Source organism: Caloenas nicobarica, chromosome 4, assembly GCF_036013445.1.
Source record: "Caloenas nicobarica isolate bCalNic1 chromosome 4, bCalNic1.hap1, whole genome shotgun sequence".
Lineage (NCBI taxonomy): Eukaryota > Metazoa > Chordata > Aves > Columbiformes > Columbidae > Caloenas > Caloenas nicobarica.
This window is the reverse complement of record NC_088248.1, coordinates 60,534,786-60,551,493: the sequence shown is the minus strand read 5'-3', so window position 1 is coordinate 60,551,493 and position 16,708 is coordinate 60,534,786. Positions and strand designations below refer to the sequence as shown.

General features: G+C 40.2%; 1 protein-coding gene across 1 annotated transcript in view; it reads right to left on the bottom strand.

Annotated features, from left to right (window-relative positions):
- Nucleotides 1-6,058: 6,058 nt before the first annotated feature.
- Nucleotides 6,059-16,708, bottom strand: part of PPARGC1A (PPARG coactivator 1 alpha) — an 82,312-nt gene continuing 71,662 nt past the window's right edge. Inside the window, exon 14 of the transcript XR_010606153.1 lies at nt 6,059-6,076. The gene's annotated coding sequence lies outside the window, so the exon portion shown is untranslated. The remainder of the gene's footprint in view (nt 6,077-16,708) is intronic.

The following is a 16,708-nucleotide window of genomic DNA, read 5'->3' as shown; positions in this document are numbered from 1 at the left end:
CAGAACAAAAACACGGACATATGGGTTGTTAAAATGGTATTTCATTCAACAATTCTGAAACTTTAACAAGGAGTACATCCTCTGATTGTAATGGATAGTCAGATGGTTGAAACAATTAATCTGGGTTTCCTGTATGAAAATGAAAGAGCTTGGTGCAGCAGAAATCATTAGGATTGAAAATAAGTAGAACCTTCTCTGTTCCAGAATTCAAAGGACAAAGGTGTTTTTCAAGCTGCTAAAATATCATGGGTTGTTAATAACTCTAAAGACAGTCATCAGCCTTCTCACTACCTTCTAAGCTAAAACATGTTTCCTGTTTAGTTTGAGACAAAGTTTCATGAGTTTCTATCTTTCTGGGAACTTAAGATAACTCTTCTGGAACTCAATTTAATTTTGACATCCTATTCATCTTCCTGCTTATTTCCCATCACTGACCCTGATCTTATTAAAAAACCTCTGAGAATGTCAGCAACTGCAGGGGCTTTTTTTTTTTTTTGACAAGTTACTCTGGAATGTGTTTAACGCCTTGAAATTGTCATTGATTGAAACTAGCAATTCTAAATGAGCAATTGAAAACTAATTTCCCTCTATTTCTTATTTCTCTTTCTCCCCAGACACATGTTTGGCTCTTCTGGGCTGATTTCAAGACAGACGGACCAATGGACATTAGGAACATATCTTTCTTTATCCTAGTGCCTGATGTAGCCTCTTTCAGGTTATAAAAATCAGTGGCTGTGCTGCCCTGGGCCAACTGAAGAGACTGAGCATTGCTCCTGTTCTAGTGACTAAGGGCACCACACCCACACATGAACTCTGTGCGTTTGTGTCCTGTCTAATATAAAGTCTAGTGAGGAGTGCCAGGACAGGGTGAGCTAGATGGAAATATCTAGACAGTGTTATTTCCCTTGGTAAAGCCTTCCACCTTCTAGTGATCTGCAGCTTGGACTTGAGAGTATCCTTATGTTAATAATTCTGATGATTTATTTCCATGAGTTTGTCAGGTTGCTTTCTGAACACGTGTAAGGTTTGGCATCTACCACACTGACCTCCTGAGACAAGGAAGTACCCAGCTTCACCGCACACTGAAATTCCTCCTCTTATTGTGTTTGAGACATCTTAGACAGGCAGATTTGATGTGCTTTACTTCTGCTATTATAATACTTAGTGAATAATTATTTTCTATCTGCCTCCTCTTTCCATTTATGTTTTCTTTATATCCAACACATCTGTGCCTCAATTATGTGTTTTCTAGGCTGAGATGGTTTTGTCCATTTTAGTCATTTTTCATATGGAAGCTGGTTCTCCAATCATCCTTCCTCTTTCCAGCATTTTTAGTGCTATGATATACTTTTCAAGACTGAATAGAAAGAACTGTATGTAATATTGAAGTTGCAGTCACAATAGTTTAAACAATGATATAATGAAGTTTGCTGCTGCTATCTCCTTCTTAGTGCTTCCTGCCATTCATCTCATTTGTTTGACCAGTACAGAACATTGAGCTAATATTATGAATATAACGTCTAGATCTTTTTTCCAAACACGTCAGATTGCACTTATTAACTTCAAATATATCTGCCATTTTATTGCTCAGTAACTTGGTTTTGTAGAATCCCTTGGCAGCAGTGCACCATTGTTTTGGTATTCCTTAGACCGAGTAACTTATCCTCAGCAAATTCAAGATAATTTCTAGACCCTTAATGCATATGCTGTGAATCATATGCGTAACAATTTTCCCATTTTGCCACATATTCACTTGTGAACTCCCCTTGTGTTTCTTGTTTCTCTTTGTTTGTCAGTGTATGGAAAGACATATGAAAGACCTGTGCATATAACGATGGTGCTGGGATAATCAAAACTCACCTGGAGTTGATGCTTACAAGGGACATCAAGGGCAACCAGAAGAGTTCCTACTGCTGCATTCATAGTTAAAATAGTAAAAGGCTAAATAAGAAAAATGTGAAGTTCCTGTTTTTAAAAATGCTTTTAATTTTCACTTTCCATTGGATTTTGTTGTTCAAGCAAGGGTTTTGAATATAGGTACATCACAGGCACTGTTACACTGGCTTAGTAACAGCAAAATTTTGAACCAGATCTTCTGGTAGTAAAGAGTTGCTCTCTCCTCTGGGACTCCTATTTATCTCTCCATTAAACAATCATTCATTACATCAGAAAACTTAACCTTGGCATCATTTTGTGTCTGTGACATCTTAATTTACATCCTAATTTACAACTGAAGTATCCTATCATAATAGCCTCTTTGATCACGCTGTTTGTCACAATGAAGTATTATAACTAACCTGAACGGGTGGCTGATGTCAACAGGCAGTGCTGTCATTTCTCCGTGTAGGTATAATCGCTACCTGTACAGAATCTATACTATCTGTTGGTATCTTTAAATTATTCACAAAATTTAACTCTCAGAATGCTGTCACATGTTGCACCACTCCTTCCCCTCCATAAAATTCTTTATTTTCTGCAGAGTTTGCCCTCTGGTATTACATGGTCTGACTGATTCTCTTTCTTCCACCAAGTTTATGATATACCAGACCCTTGTTTAAAGCCACATACTCCTGTTCTGTTTTTTTAGACTTCTAGAGTGCGTAAAGCAGTGCCAGCCCTTTGTCTAATGGCCACTTTTGTGGGTTCTACTTAAATAAGAACTAATTTGCTCACCTTGTCCTTATTATTAGATGTTTTAAGTTTTGTCAGCTTCTAATGTATTCTATCATGGAGGATACAGCATCTCTATGACCTCAGCTGAGAGGACTTATCAGCCAGGAACCTGTGATCTTCTACAGCTTTTAGTGCTCCTTTAGTCTTTGTTTTAAAAACACCTCTGTAATCTTTCTAATTTTAAATGCCATTTGTCTGTTTCCATTTTGTTTTAGTAAAGTCATTATTTCTTTCAAAATCCCAGTTATTCAGTGGATATGCACAGAATGACAACATGACTTAACAAAGGTGAGCCCATATGCTAATGTGATTCCCAATTAGGAAAAAAAACAGTGGTTAACTTAGAAACACAGATGCAGAGGAGTATCCATGTAGTGTCAGCTTTCCCTCATTCAAAGAATCACATTCTGCCAAAAAGAGGCTGGGGAAAATAAATATTCAAAATGATGGAGAGATGAATTGAAAAAATAGCAAATAAGCAATATTCAGCTGTAAACTTCATACAAATTCCTTGTAGCTTCTATATAGTCAAAACCTTTCACGCAGACTTTTCTCCTTAGATAGCTCATTGGTTTTTGGTGAGGCAGGACAGTTTCATCTGAAGTGCTGGGGACCTCTAGTATCGTAGCTTTCTGGTTCTCTTGCCTTGTGGAAACCCAATCAAAAAAAAGAAGTGTGTCTAAGTCACTCTTGAACTTAAATAAAGTTTTGCTTCTATTTTGCTTCTTACATTGTGCAAGAAATGCTTTTGTCTGAACTGGTTTTTTTCTCTCCTGGATACGGCCCTTTGAACAGAATATTTCAGATCTGCATGAATTCCTACATTCTCTTTGTAATTTGTACAGACTTTTCTCATGGTATTAGGTAGCAAATGCAAAAGCATCAGAGAGTAGATCTTATGAGGAGCTAAACTTTAATCCTTTGTAAATAGTTAACTGCAGAGCTGTGTGTATTATTTTGACAGATACATGCACTGTGCCTCAAAGCCACTGTTACTTGAAAAATAGCAACATAAATCCATCTATCTACATACTTCTCGTATTATTTACAGCGTAATACAATACCCAAATGCATTCTGTGGAGTAGGTCCATGCTCTACCTAAGGTTTATTACTACCGACATACCACACATACATATCCTAGCTATTTTTCAGTGAGGAAAGCTTCAGCAGAAAATATCTGTGTGGGGGTTCAAGAAAACAGAGAATCTGAGGATTTATTTTGGCAGTAAGACAGCATTGATGCAGCCAGACTGCTAGACAAACTCTGTAGTTAAAGGTAGACTGGATAGGTCATATCTTAGTGTCAGTGCAGGTAAACACTGAGAAATTTTAAAAAAAAAAAAAAATTAAAAAAAAAGAGGAAAAAGCAAGATTAACTACTGTAGTGCCTCAATCTTTTCTTTTTTTTTTTCTTTTTTTTTTTTTTTTTTTAACTCTGCCCTTAGAGATGCTTTGATTTTCAGAAACACCTAAGGACTTGTACAGGTCACCAAGACCTTATGGACCATTGGCTAAATAATAGTGCACTGATGACTTACTTTCTGAATCAGGAATTAGTCCAAGGTCTGAACCTTCATCTTAAGCAAATGCTTTCCATTCTTCATGTTTGTATCTCCTTTAAAGCTGTTAAAGACAGCTTTTTCTGCATTTTATTTCCTCTTTTTCCTTCTGCAATGAAAGGATCAGTCCTTTCAGCATAGGCAGCAGATTTTTGTGTCCTTAAAGTGACTCGTTGCATCAGAAACTTCCTCAGTAATGCCACAAAATGCCAAAAAGACATCGTTCCCAGAGCTGAACACAAGACATCACTAAATGGAGGAAAGGAGAGGTTGTGAAGGGACATCATCTGAAATACATTAAAGGATGTGCACACATACATTATATCCACAAATGTTAAGGGAAGAAACAGAGGTTTCCTCAGCTACTGTGTTCCAGTCATTCCAACAATCCAGTCTTTGCACCTGTCCTTTAAACACTTAGTATATTAACAGCTCGGTCCTTTGGGTTTTTTGTGTGGGCAAACCCTTGTAATGTTGCAGCTAAAAAGTTGCATCATATGAAAACAGCTGAAGACAAGCTAGAACACACCTGGAAGTACTGGGAAGCTCAAACGAAATATTAAAACGGATGGTTTTTTTCTTTATATTCACTTAGGGCCAAATGGAATGATATTTTACACACATTCTTCGTTGAGTCAATGCCTGAATGAAACTAAACCATTTAATGCTTGTATTTCTTCCCAAGCTCGGTATATACCATACTGTCACTTGAAATGCTAACATCAAGGAATTTAAAGGTGGATTGATGGCCAAGGCAGGGATCTCTCTGAAAATTAGTGACCTTTCCTCCAAACTCTCCCCTTCCCAAAATGACCTAGAGCACTGATAAGAGCAGAACTTTGCTTTGTGCAATAACATTTCGTGAATCAGATCTAAAGCAAGTCCTACATCATTTGGAAGTAGCTATACAGCCAGTACTATATGGCCAGTCCCAAGACTAATATCCATGGGTGTAAAAGTTTGCTGGTCAACAGTAAAATTCCTCAAAGGTCTGCTGAACTGTTATTTTGTGAAGTAGACTTGTGACAGAAGCTATCTGCTCAGATTTTGCAAGATTTTTTTCAAATATGAATATTTACCCTTAAAAGTTCTATTCTAAGCACATAAGGTCACTTAGGTCATAAGCCATGGCTTTTCTTCTGACAGGAGGGAGGAGAAAGCAGAAAAGAAATGCACAAAATACATTACAGGAACTTTAAAAAAAGTATCTATGAGCTATCATTAATAATTATTATTCTGAGTGTTACAAGTAAACACTCTTTTATATGCCATTAAATCCACCATTGCAGGACGTAATTCTGGTCTGACTTACACCATTCAACTCCTATTTAACAGAACGAAGTGACTCTTATTTACACCAGGGCAAGAGTGCAACTACCCCTTTATTCTTTAAAAAAATCCTCCCTACAGAACCACTTCTTTTCTGATACTTCCATAACAAAGCAAATTGGTATGTCCATTTGCGTATGTATCATGGGTGATCAGTTTATCAAGAAATGAAAGAACAGTTCCTTCCAATTTCTGTTTTCCTTGTGATTGATATTAATTAGGTTTTCTGCAAAGCACGGCTTATCTTGAACTGAACCCAAAGCAGATGAATATGTTGCTGTGCAGTAAGATTTTCTTTTCTTGAAATGAAGAATGGGATGAAGATGCTTATCTGAGATCAAACAGGCTTCAGGTAGAGTTTACATCAGCAGCACTTTGAAATTCATTGTTAGAGTATAGTTGGTATCAATAAGGAAAGAGAATGGTACCCTGTATTGTGACTGCATTTATTAACTTATTTCCAGCAGCTAAAAAGGGAGAGCTGCCGTGTACCTCCAGTCGCAGTCTTTTCTTCCTAAGATGAAAGAGGCAAGTATAGTTCATAATGAAAATTAATGGAATCCCTGAGAACAGCTAAAAAAACTACTGTTAAAAAGAAAAGCTTGTAAATTTCCTCTGAGGTCTAATGTTAGTACACAGAGTTGAACAAAAGTTTGTAGTGCAAGGGCTGATAGCTTTCTCCAGCTACCCACAGAGCCTCCCGTCTATATGTCACAGCGAAGCGATGCCCCGATCCCCAGGAGGGAACCCTGATTGCAGCAGCCCAGGTACCGCAAGCAGCGCAGCCCTGCCCGTGCACTCCGCTGCCAAGCTACCATGGCCTGTTTCTCAAAGCGGAGCACCACACTAATGGTCTTTCAGGACTCAATTGAGCCTGTTAATACATAATAATATAGTAAAGTGTACCCTGATCCTTGCGTTTTAGGATGGCTCTAGGTAGAGATGCTAAATCTCTGTTTTCCATAGTACTAGCCAATATCCTCTGCTGGTGTATTGTGAAATAGATCCAGTGACTTAATTTAATTCTCTTGTTACACCACACTGATGTAGGCTCTTTTTTTGCCTTCAGCTCCCCTATAATCCCCTGCTTAGCAGTGCTGCAGCTCCCTTCACCCCTGGCTGAGCTCTCTCTGAGGCTCACGCTGCCTGTCCAGCTATCGCCCTCTCCTCCCTGTGCTGCAGTGCAAGCCTTGATAGTCTCAAATCACCTCTGCCAAAGCTTCGCCACTCATACTGCTGGCAAAATAGTTTACACTACTCTGTGTTGTACAAGTGCAGCTTATCCCAGTAGCAACATGTTTAAATCCCAGGACAGCTAAACCCTTCAATACTGTGTATGACATGCAGCTAGATAGATGTATTACCCAGCAAGAGCTTCTCCTACTCCAGGATTCAGAGAGGAAAGCTTTTGCCAGCTTCCAGCATCATTGCTTCTCTTCTTCGTCATCTTTTTTGCCCTTCTCTTTGTAGTCATGTCCATTTGTTCCCTGTACCGGTATTTTTACCACCACTCTGCCAGTTATGGGAGTTACCAGTTTCTTAATAAAAGAGAATAGCTGCAAATTAGGGCTGCCGTCTGGCTTTTATCATAAGAGAATGAGGCTTTTCCTATCCCTTATTTTTCTTGTACTAAAGAAATGTCGAAATAAAGAAACAATATGGAGTTTTTTTGGTTTTTGTCACAGAGTCTCAGAAAGGGCCACCCCACTTTACAGCTGAAATAAGTGATTTAGTCTCCATGCTGAATCAGTCTGCAACTTCTCCTAAGCAGAGAGAGCCAATTCTGCCTAATTGTGTGTGGTAGTTCAGAGATATGGACTACTGTTCATAAGGGATTGAGCTGCTCATTTTAGTTAGGTCCACAAATTGAACTCAAACCAAGGTCCCAAACAATAAAGCATGGTGTTTTATACATTAAGTCATTCCTCCTTTCTTACTTGGCCCGTGAAATGGATCAGGGAAAGATTATTTTCTGGGTAAATTGGTAGTAAAACCCTGATGCAGACAGTTCCACAATTTGATTGCAGCCTGACTTCCACTTATTGAATATCACATCAAGCAGTGGTTCAAGGGTTTTGTATGACAGCTTTAAAATCTGCAAAGTTTTCAAAGGTACTTACTACATTGTGATCAGGTCACAGATCTAAATGCCAGTATTGTATGCCTGATTTGCACATTTCAAAACGATTTAGTAATTTTTTCATTTTATCTGCATGCATGAAGTGATTTGGAATACAGAAACAATTTGGAATCATATTTAGTTTGTAACAGTTCAATTAACTTAAGTGCTGAAACATGCTTCTTTCTTAGTAAGTAGTTTAATTGGTTACTATTGCAAGAACAGGTTTTAAAAGAATGCTTAAAAGGCCAGGGGCAAACTAAAGCCCACTCTAGAGAATCCATGCTCCTGCATAGGCACGTGTGAAAAAGAAACAGCAAACAGCCTTTGGGGTCACAGCGCAGTGTATGATTGCCAGTGGAAAAACGACACGTAGCCTGAGCAAGAAATGGACCGCACAGCAACTGCTTTTCTCCAACATAGTTACTAGTGTAAACTCCAGTTCCCTTTGGCTAATTTTGTTACTGTTCAATAAGAAAGAACGGTAGAGCACAACAAGGTTAGACAATTTAAATGGTTTGTTATATAATACGTATATTTAAGCCTTGGTTTGCGTGATGAGTGCAAAGATAAGGTAAAATAATAGAGGAGTGTGACTTACAGGATGCTAACATGTGCCAATGGTAGGAAGCATTTCTCTAATTAATATAAGGAAACATCTGCTTTTCTTTTGAAAGTCTGACTTTTATTTTGCTAGAGCCAGAAATCTATTTTTTAAAGGATTTGTACTTTGAAGCTCTTTTGCTTAGGTTTAAAAATAAAAAGGACATCTCAGAGATAGTAAATCATCACATACATTAATTTTGTTCTGTTACAGATGAATGAGGAAAAAATTTGCATGGATTTTTGCACTTCTATATGATTGCAAAAGAATGCCTAGAATTTTTGTGCAATTTTAAAAATTTTATTTATCTTTCTTTCACAAATCCACACCCTAGCTCAGTGCAACAACACAAACCCAAAACCTATGCTGGATTCTGGGCTGAAGAAAGGACTTGGGACTGCATTTACGTATTTCAGACTCTTTCAACCGCAATATTTTTTGCTGCAGGAATCCAGCTGCAGTTTGCTCAAAGCGCTGACTCTGCGCCTACATTGCTGAAGGTACAAGGAAGAAGCGATGTCATTCTTCTGAGGTACTGGGAAGGAAATTTGAGAAGAAAGAGTAATGCCTTCCTGGTTCTCCGCTTATGGAAACTAAACTCGCTTTGCTTCTTTAAGGATGAGCAGGCCACTGAGTGCAATTTATTCGGTACACAGAGGACTCATACATATGTTTATGAAATAAAAGACTATGCATTCTTCACCTCAGGTAACAACAAACGTATCTACTGCTAGTGGCTGAGGCACGGTACACCCGAAGAGCAGGTCTCATTACGCCTGATTTCATCTGTCCAAATTTCAGGTCTCTAAATCAGCCTCCGTGTTTCCTACACAGTTAATGAAGAGAAATCAGAACCTCAAGTGGCAATCGTCCCCTCCTAACCGCTGTACAAGCTGTGTGGGTTGCGAGGGTCAGGAAGTGATGCCAGGAGTCCACTGACCAGGGGCAAGTCCAGGTACCCAACCAGGCTAATTCTTGTCAGCTAAGGCCAGGTAAAATACAGCCAGTGTACAGGCCACACACTCTGGAATTGTATAGCCATTCGTTCCTTCAAATGAGAAAGTATATTTTGATTTTTAAAAAAAGGAACCACTACTGTTACCATAATTGAAAGTTCTGCATACTCTAGGGTTTCAGCTAGTAAGTTAATAGATGACAATGTAATATTGTAAAGATGTAATATATAATAATAAATGATTCAGGCTAAACTCAGATTTCTAGAAAATAAGCTTGGAAAAATCAGGATTATATCATATATATCCTTAATCCACTGCCAAGGCAAATAAATTTGATATATATTGCAATTACAGTTGCTTAATTCAAAAAACTGAATTAAGCAACTTCATTTTGAATAGTTATTAGCTGTAGGTTGCATTTTGATAAACTTAACTGAAATGGCAGTAACGTAACCTTGTATTGGTTTAGAGATTATTTCTCTTTTCATTCATTTAAGAAAAAATATTTCATTGAGATAATAGCTGATTTTCAGTTTTCCTCCTCCAGATTTCTAGTTTTAAACCACCAAGAACTCAAAAACAACAGTGGAAAAATGCTGATTTTCTTTGTTTTGAAATGCTAGCTTCCATTTTTTTCACCGAGAAGAGGCAAATTCAATAAATCAGCTGGTGGACTGTCTTAGGCAGAGAGAAGCGGGGCTTGTGGCAACTGGAACTGCGGGGCTGGGGAGGCGCAGAGCCCTGTGGATCCATCAGCAATGGCAGGGGCTTCACCTGGGGAGACCTCTGCGTAACTGTCAACACAGAAAAACCCAAATGCACAAGCTCACAGGGGAAACTTTTATCCATCAGTGGTATCAGTTCAGTTCCTGCTTCAGGCACAAAAGGAATCCAGGAGTCTCATCCAGGAGCAGTGACCCAAGTGGGATCGGATTGTGGAACCTGCCCATTCTTCAGGAGAAATAACCCCACCTGCTCCATCAGGGCTGCGTTACAGGGCGGGTCGAAAGAGGAGCACAAGATGAGAGCAGTGAAGTGTCTGTAGGCAGATCTAGGGCAATACCAGGGTGAACAGAAGCTCCGAGGACTCCAAAGTTGAGCTATTTGTCACGTGGGAAACGGCAGAACCACAGAGAAAGCGAGGCAAAAGAGCAGCGGGAGCACAGCAGGGCTTTTCAGCCTGTGGTCCCGGAGCCTCTCAGGTTCCTTTCAATGGATGGATGAAGGACAACTAAGTAAATTAAGTATACATGTATTGGGTTAAGTTTAATGATAGAGGTGTCCCCACCTCCACAGGAAAATGCTTAGGGACTGAAAGTTGGCAAAAGCTGAAAAAGCTGTTTTTAGTGAATTGTGTTTCTAGCAGCCTGGTTTTCCTCTATAATTGAACACAAGATTTGATTGTGCTCCTTGGCCTAATATTTGGCCTTTGTTTGCTTATGTAAATCAGGATGTTTAGTGCAAATTAGCATTATTGAAAAACAATTGCCATCTAAATTAACATTCTGCCTTTCATTTTACACCAAACCTGCTGGGCTATTTTAGATAAACCCTGAATCAACTTAGCTGTGGTGTTTATGACTAAATGGATTCATTTTTTTGGCAAAGTAGCCCTGTTTCTCCAGTAGCATAATGCCACTAACAATTCATATCTATCAGACCATCCTCAAGGGTCAGCTGGGGTTGTTCCTATGAAAGATATTAGGGAGCTCATTCCAGAATCTGTTCTCCCTATTCAAGCTGGGCATCTTTTCAGTGCACAGATATATATACACACACATACGCATGTGCTTAGATATACATATGTATTATATTCCTCTAGTACACACCACAAGATACCAGTAGTTTTATTTTTAATTACTTTCTTAATTACCTCAATTTATAGATCTGCATTTTATCTACATATTGTTGGAAGAGAGCACCACATTATAAGGAGAAGTACAAAGAGAGGGAAGGTAAAACAATGTATGACTGCAAAAGGATGCCAAAAATTAATCCAGAAGAGGTTTTTAATTTCAAATATCCAGCTGAACCGGCTGGCTGGAGGCTTTGCCCTGCCCCATTACATAATTGCTGCAAAGTTCAAACAGGAGGCAGGAAAATCCCTTTGTTACATATGCCCTAGGAAAATAGGTAAAAAAATAGATAAATAAATAATGTCTTTTCAAAGTAATATGATGAAAATGATGATATTGCAACTCTGACTTCTGATGAACATTTTCTCCTCAAAGAGCACTTAATTAACAAAGGAGCATCTCTCTGGCAAAGTAACCCAAAGCCTGGAGAAACAATACGAGTATTTGCAAAGACTTTGTACTATCACTAGAGAGGTCTAAATATGAAGACTGTAAAGCATGAACATCTTTAGAACAAACTTGTCTTTGGGATCTCAGATAAAGCACTTTCCCAGAGCCTGGTTTTCCAGTGATTTCATCAAGGAGGTGATTTCATCAAAAGCTAAACGAAAGCCAGTGCAACGCTGAAGTGATAAAAACACACGGAAGAGATTGTAAAGCTATTGAAGGGTGCAGCAGGGGTATCTTCAAATCTTTAAATACTTTCTCCCTTAATAACAGACATTCAGTAGAACGGAGCAATTATTTCCCTTTACACATCTGAATAGAAAGATTTCTTAAGTGGGAGTGTATAGTTCTTATTAAATAAATAGGATAGTGCCACATGTTGTAAATACAAAGTCAGACACAATCAAAAGAAATTACATTTGCTACTTACCCCTGAAGAGCTGTGGTAGTAACACTCAAAAACAGGGTGGGATTTTGGAATGCTGAGCACAAAACTCAGACTTCAGAGTAACCATCAACATGGATATCCCAGGCAGTCCTACAGCAGCAAACATGCTCCCCTCATTTTCCGCCAAACTGTGGCAATTTGAGGTGATTTGGGAAAGCTGCACTGAGAAGCCACCTGGTGCTGTTGCATCTAACGTGAACTATTTCAGTTTAGAGGTGCTATTGAAAAGTACCAAAGTGTGCTGTAAGAAATCAATAAACAAATAAATGAATTCTTAAACACAGGAGCTGGAACTAATCCTTACAGTGTCATCGCTATGAGCTGAATGTGTCGAAGGAGAATGTTTGAAGGAGAATGTTTCCTGGTGATCGGGGATTGGAACTGACATTTAAAACACTACAGCCAGCCATTAATTTAATCATAGAACAAACATATGGAAATGGAGACTAAAACCCAAACTTCTGTTCAGTTGACAGATATGGCCCTGTATAATTGGAGGAAGGAGTTCGTAGGGACTTCATTAGCTAAAAGTGTCGATTACCAGTTCACATGTTTTGGACTGGCTGATACACCATCCCAGATTTAAGGAAATGACAATTTCCTTCAATTTGAAGTGATCCCTGATTGTACCTGTGTGGCGCTGAGCCTGGGACTCCTTCGCTCCCCAGGCTGGTTTGCACTCCTGGGAAGCAGCCAAGGTGGATGGGAGCTCTGTGGAGCCTACAGCCTTGGGGACGCTGGGTACCCGCAGAGCAATTTCAACAGACGCTGGTTCACCATAAGCGAAAACCAGGTACTGCTCTTTTCCACCTTTTTAGCATTATTGGGCTAACAACAGAGGGGCTGAGTCTGCCCATTACCAACAGCTTGTAGAACACACAAATCTGTATCTAAAAAACAACTTTAGGAACAACTATTTATTTTTTTAGGCAGCCCTGAACTGTTACTATGACTGTAAAAGTATAGGAAACAGGTTTGAGATGAATGATTAGAAACACTCAAATTACGAGGAGTTAAGCAGTACTGCATATCTCCCGAGCAGTTTACAAACAATGCTGTAAATGCCAGGGGGCTGTCATGCCCACAGAGCAGAAGACATTCCCTTTGACTCCATTTGTGATGGTGACCCAGGCAGGAAGGCTCCTTGCAATAATGTCAGCAGGGTGCAAGTGGAATCAGAGCTTTTTGCTGGCCTGCAGGAAGTAATTCTTCTGCAACATAAGGATGTAGATAGAGCCTACAGCCTTGTTCGGAGATAAAACTGTTATTGGAGTTCATGTTTTATTACGACAGAGAGGTTTCTCAGTGACAAATCCCAGATGAGTAGTCTACGTGTACATATATATTTTCTATTTCGGGTTATTGATGTGTATGTCTGCACATATACACTTATAAACACACACATATCTGGTATACATGCAGGTGTGTGCATGTGTTGGCTGAAGAACAGGCATGCCGACAGGTTACTGAAGATTAAACGTATCTTAAAAGGTTAAATGTCAAACAAGTCTTACAGCCCTGGGAAAGGAACCCAAGATCCGCGTGACTTTCAGTTTGACCACAGAATAGTTTCCTTAGCATTACCTGAACCCGTGTGAGCAAAATGGAGTAATGAAAATATTGTGTAATGTTTCTCTGTGCACACAACAAATATATAGTTCCAAGGGCCAGATACTGCCCTTGGCAGTATAAAGTAATAAAGTCAGACATAAGCAGGAGAAAGAGAAAACATTTCCTATTCATCCAAGAAGAACCACCCTAACAGGACTTGACAATCCACTTTCCCATATTCAGAGGTACTTGAATTGACAATATTAGTTCTGTGGCAAAGGACATAAACACTGGAGCTGACTGTACCGCTGCTTTACTATGTTCTCATTATCATTGAAAGCTATGACTGGTTCTTCTAGAGAATGACCACTAACCAGCATAATAACAAGTGGATTTTCATGCTCTCTGTTACTCTGTATTTTGCACAGATCTTCAGTTTATTGCCATGTCCAGTTAAACTTAATTTTCTTTTTCTCTGTCTTTAGTGTTTTGGGGCACTGCACATCTTAATTTCATGTCTTGTAGAACTGTCCCATGCACATTACAGCACAAAAAAAAACCCAACCATAAATCTAAATGAGAATAGTGAAATCCCATAATTAACATTTCTATCAGAGAGTGAGAATAGCATCTGTGTGTTATATGAAGTAAACACAAATAAGTCAGAATAATCTCCAGTCTTGTATTAAGATGTGAATAATCTACTTATTACTTTGAGTATAAATGTTCCATTGCTATTTGCACAATGATTAAGAGTAGTTTTCAGAAAATAAATCTGTTTCTTAATAGTGCAAAGAATGAGAAGGATGGAGAATAAATGGGAGTTTAAGGGGATGCTAAAGTTCTCCCATGAGCTCGGATGAGATTTATGTGCAATGTGAATAAAAAATGTATACGACAGTGCAGGATTCACTTTGCAGTTGGTTCCTATTCCATTTGTCTAGCCTAACTGTATTCTTTGCCTCCCAGACATGTAGTGAGTCTGACATTGTTGAGCAAGCAAGGGAATAAACTGCCAGTCAGCAGATATTCGTGGCAGCTTAACCTCATCCGATCTCATCAGACCCAACATTGTAGAGCAAGACCAGTGCCATGAGATTCAGAGTAAAAGCATAAACAGGTACCTGCAAAGCTGCTTCTGCTAGGAAGGGGCATCCTAGGAGGGTCACTATGGAGCAGTCTTTTTATTGATATGCCTTTTCCATTGTTAAACAAATATGTAGATTCTTAATTACGTATCAGCTTTCATACAATGTCAACAGCTTAGTAATAGCAGAAGAAAGAGTTGGCGTGATTGTGATATATGTCTGATAAGCCTCTCTGTACAGCTTCGCAGCTCTGAGGCTTCACACTTGATGCTTCACGTCCATTCCCTGTCCACTCTCATTAAGGTTTCTACAAAAATCTCACTACAGTTGCCCAGCTGTAAATATGCAAAGTCCGAATCTGAAACTACTGACGCCTTACTAGTCAGACGGACAACGTGTGGGTGGCTAGGAAATAATACCAGTACTATTGAGCCATCAAAGTGGAGAATTCCACTGAGGTTTTTTTTCCCCCTCACTTCCTGAGAGGATGAGATTTTTTATTTCACGAAACCGGCGGGAGGGATGGAGGCAGAGACACCCTCTGTTATTGCTGCTGTGGAGCGAAAGGCTGCAGAACTGCCTCGGCGAGATTATAACAAATCAGAGAATCCGCACAGGAGAGCGCTGCAGTAAATCAGCCTGCGCATGATCTACTGCTCAAGGAACTATTTGTGGAAGAAAAATTGTATTTGTTAGCTGCAGAATTATGCCAGCTGTTGGCTCGGTGTACGACAGCCCCTACACAAACGGTGTGCCCCCGCGGCGCTACGGCCGCCCTCCTGCCGGGCTGCTGGCGCGCTCCACCGCGCCCCTGGCACCCCACGAAGCGTCTCATGGTTGCCTTGTGCTCGCTGAAAGGGCACATAGCACTCCATCGTGGCTCGCATAACTGTCATGTGTTGGAGGGCAAAGCGGTGGCTGAGGCCGTGACATTGCTATGGGCAAAGCTGTGGGAAATGTCAGCAGAAATATCTGCCATGTTGGTTGTAGCGCGGTGCCATTTGCTGGTCTTACCCTCAACAACCTTCTCTAGCTCCATGTAAGCACATAATTGCATTAGAGGCTGATGATGATCTGGTCATAGGAAGCGGTTTATTCATTGCCACATATATGGAGTAGAAACTCATGCCACGTAAGAAAAGTCCACCTCATTTCTAGGAAAACAAGAAGTTTTATAGGGTAACAAATCTTTTACAAACAATACCATAACATTTTGTCCTTCTTGAGACGACAACGGACAAAACGAGCAGTTTGGCTAAAAGATGCCAAGGAGTTCCTGAACACCAAGTCCCATGACACATCTCCAGTAACTCAAACTTCTGCAGCTTTATTGATGAGCTTGACCAACAGGGCCTTAGGGGCACACAAGCAACTTTGCAGTAGCACACAGGTCCTGCCTGGACAGTCAAATGCCTCCTGCTGAGGACGGGCAGGACGAGCCACTGCTGCTCTGCCGCCAGCAACCCTGGGACAGCCCTGGCCCTTGTGTTTTGCAGAGAGCAGGAGCTGAGAACAACTAGATCTGTTTCCCTCAAAGGTTCAGAAAAGCTGTGGCTCCAGGTTTTAGGATGGTACTTCTGAACGCCCTTCTTCCTTTAACTGCACAACGAAGTATAATGTATTGCAAAAGTCGTACCCCCTGCTTACCCTTCCCAGGTCAGACAGGTATGAGCACACGCAGGTGTGCTCACCCCATACTGCATGTGAACTCCTCACCTTGCAGTGAGGAACTGCATCCCAGCCTCCCACCGAGAGACGCCTCGGCAAACACCCCGCTCACGTTGCCACCCCGCGGCTGGAGCCCAGTCCGTGCCAGGGTTTGCCCGCAGGCTCCCACAGGGCAGCTCTGCAAAGCTGCGGCTGGAGGTTCCTGAAGAAGCCATCGCGTTGTTTCCACCCCAAATGTCAGCGTTGCGGAAGGAGCAATGGCAGCACTGCAGCAATGCAGTGAAGTTTTGTACCCTCTGGCAAACAGGATATGTAAATAAATGGGTTTCTATCTGAATTCCACTGTGTGCAGATTCGTACCAAAGAATCGTTGTGATGTGCATCATTATGTCTCATTATGTGATTGCAA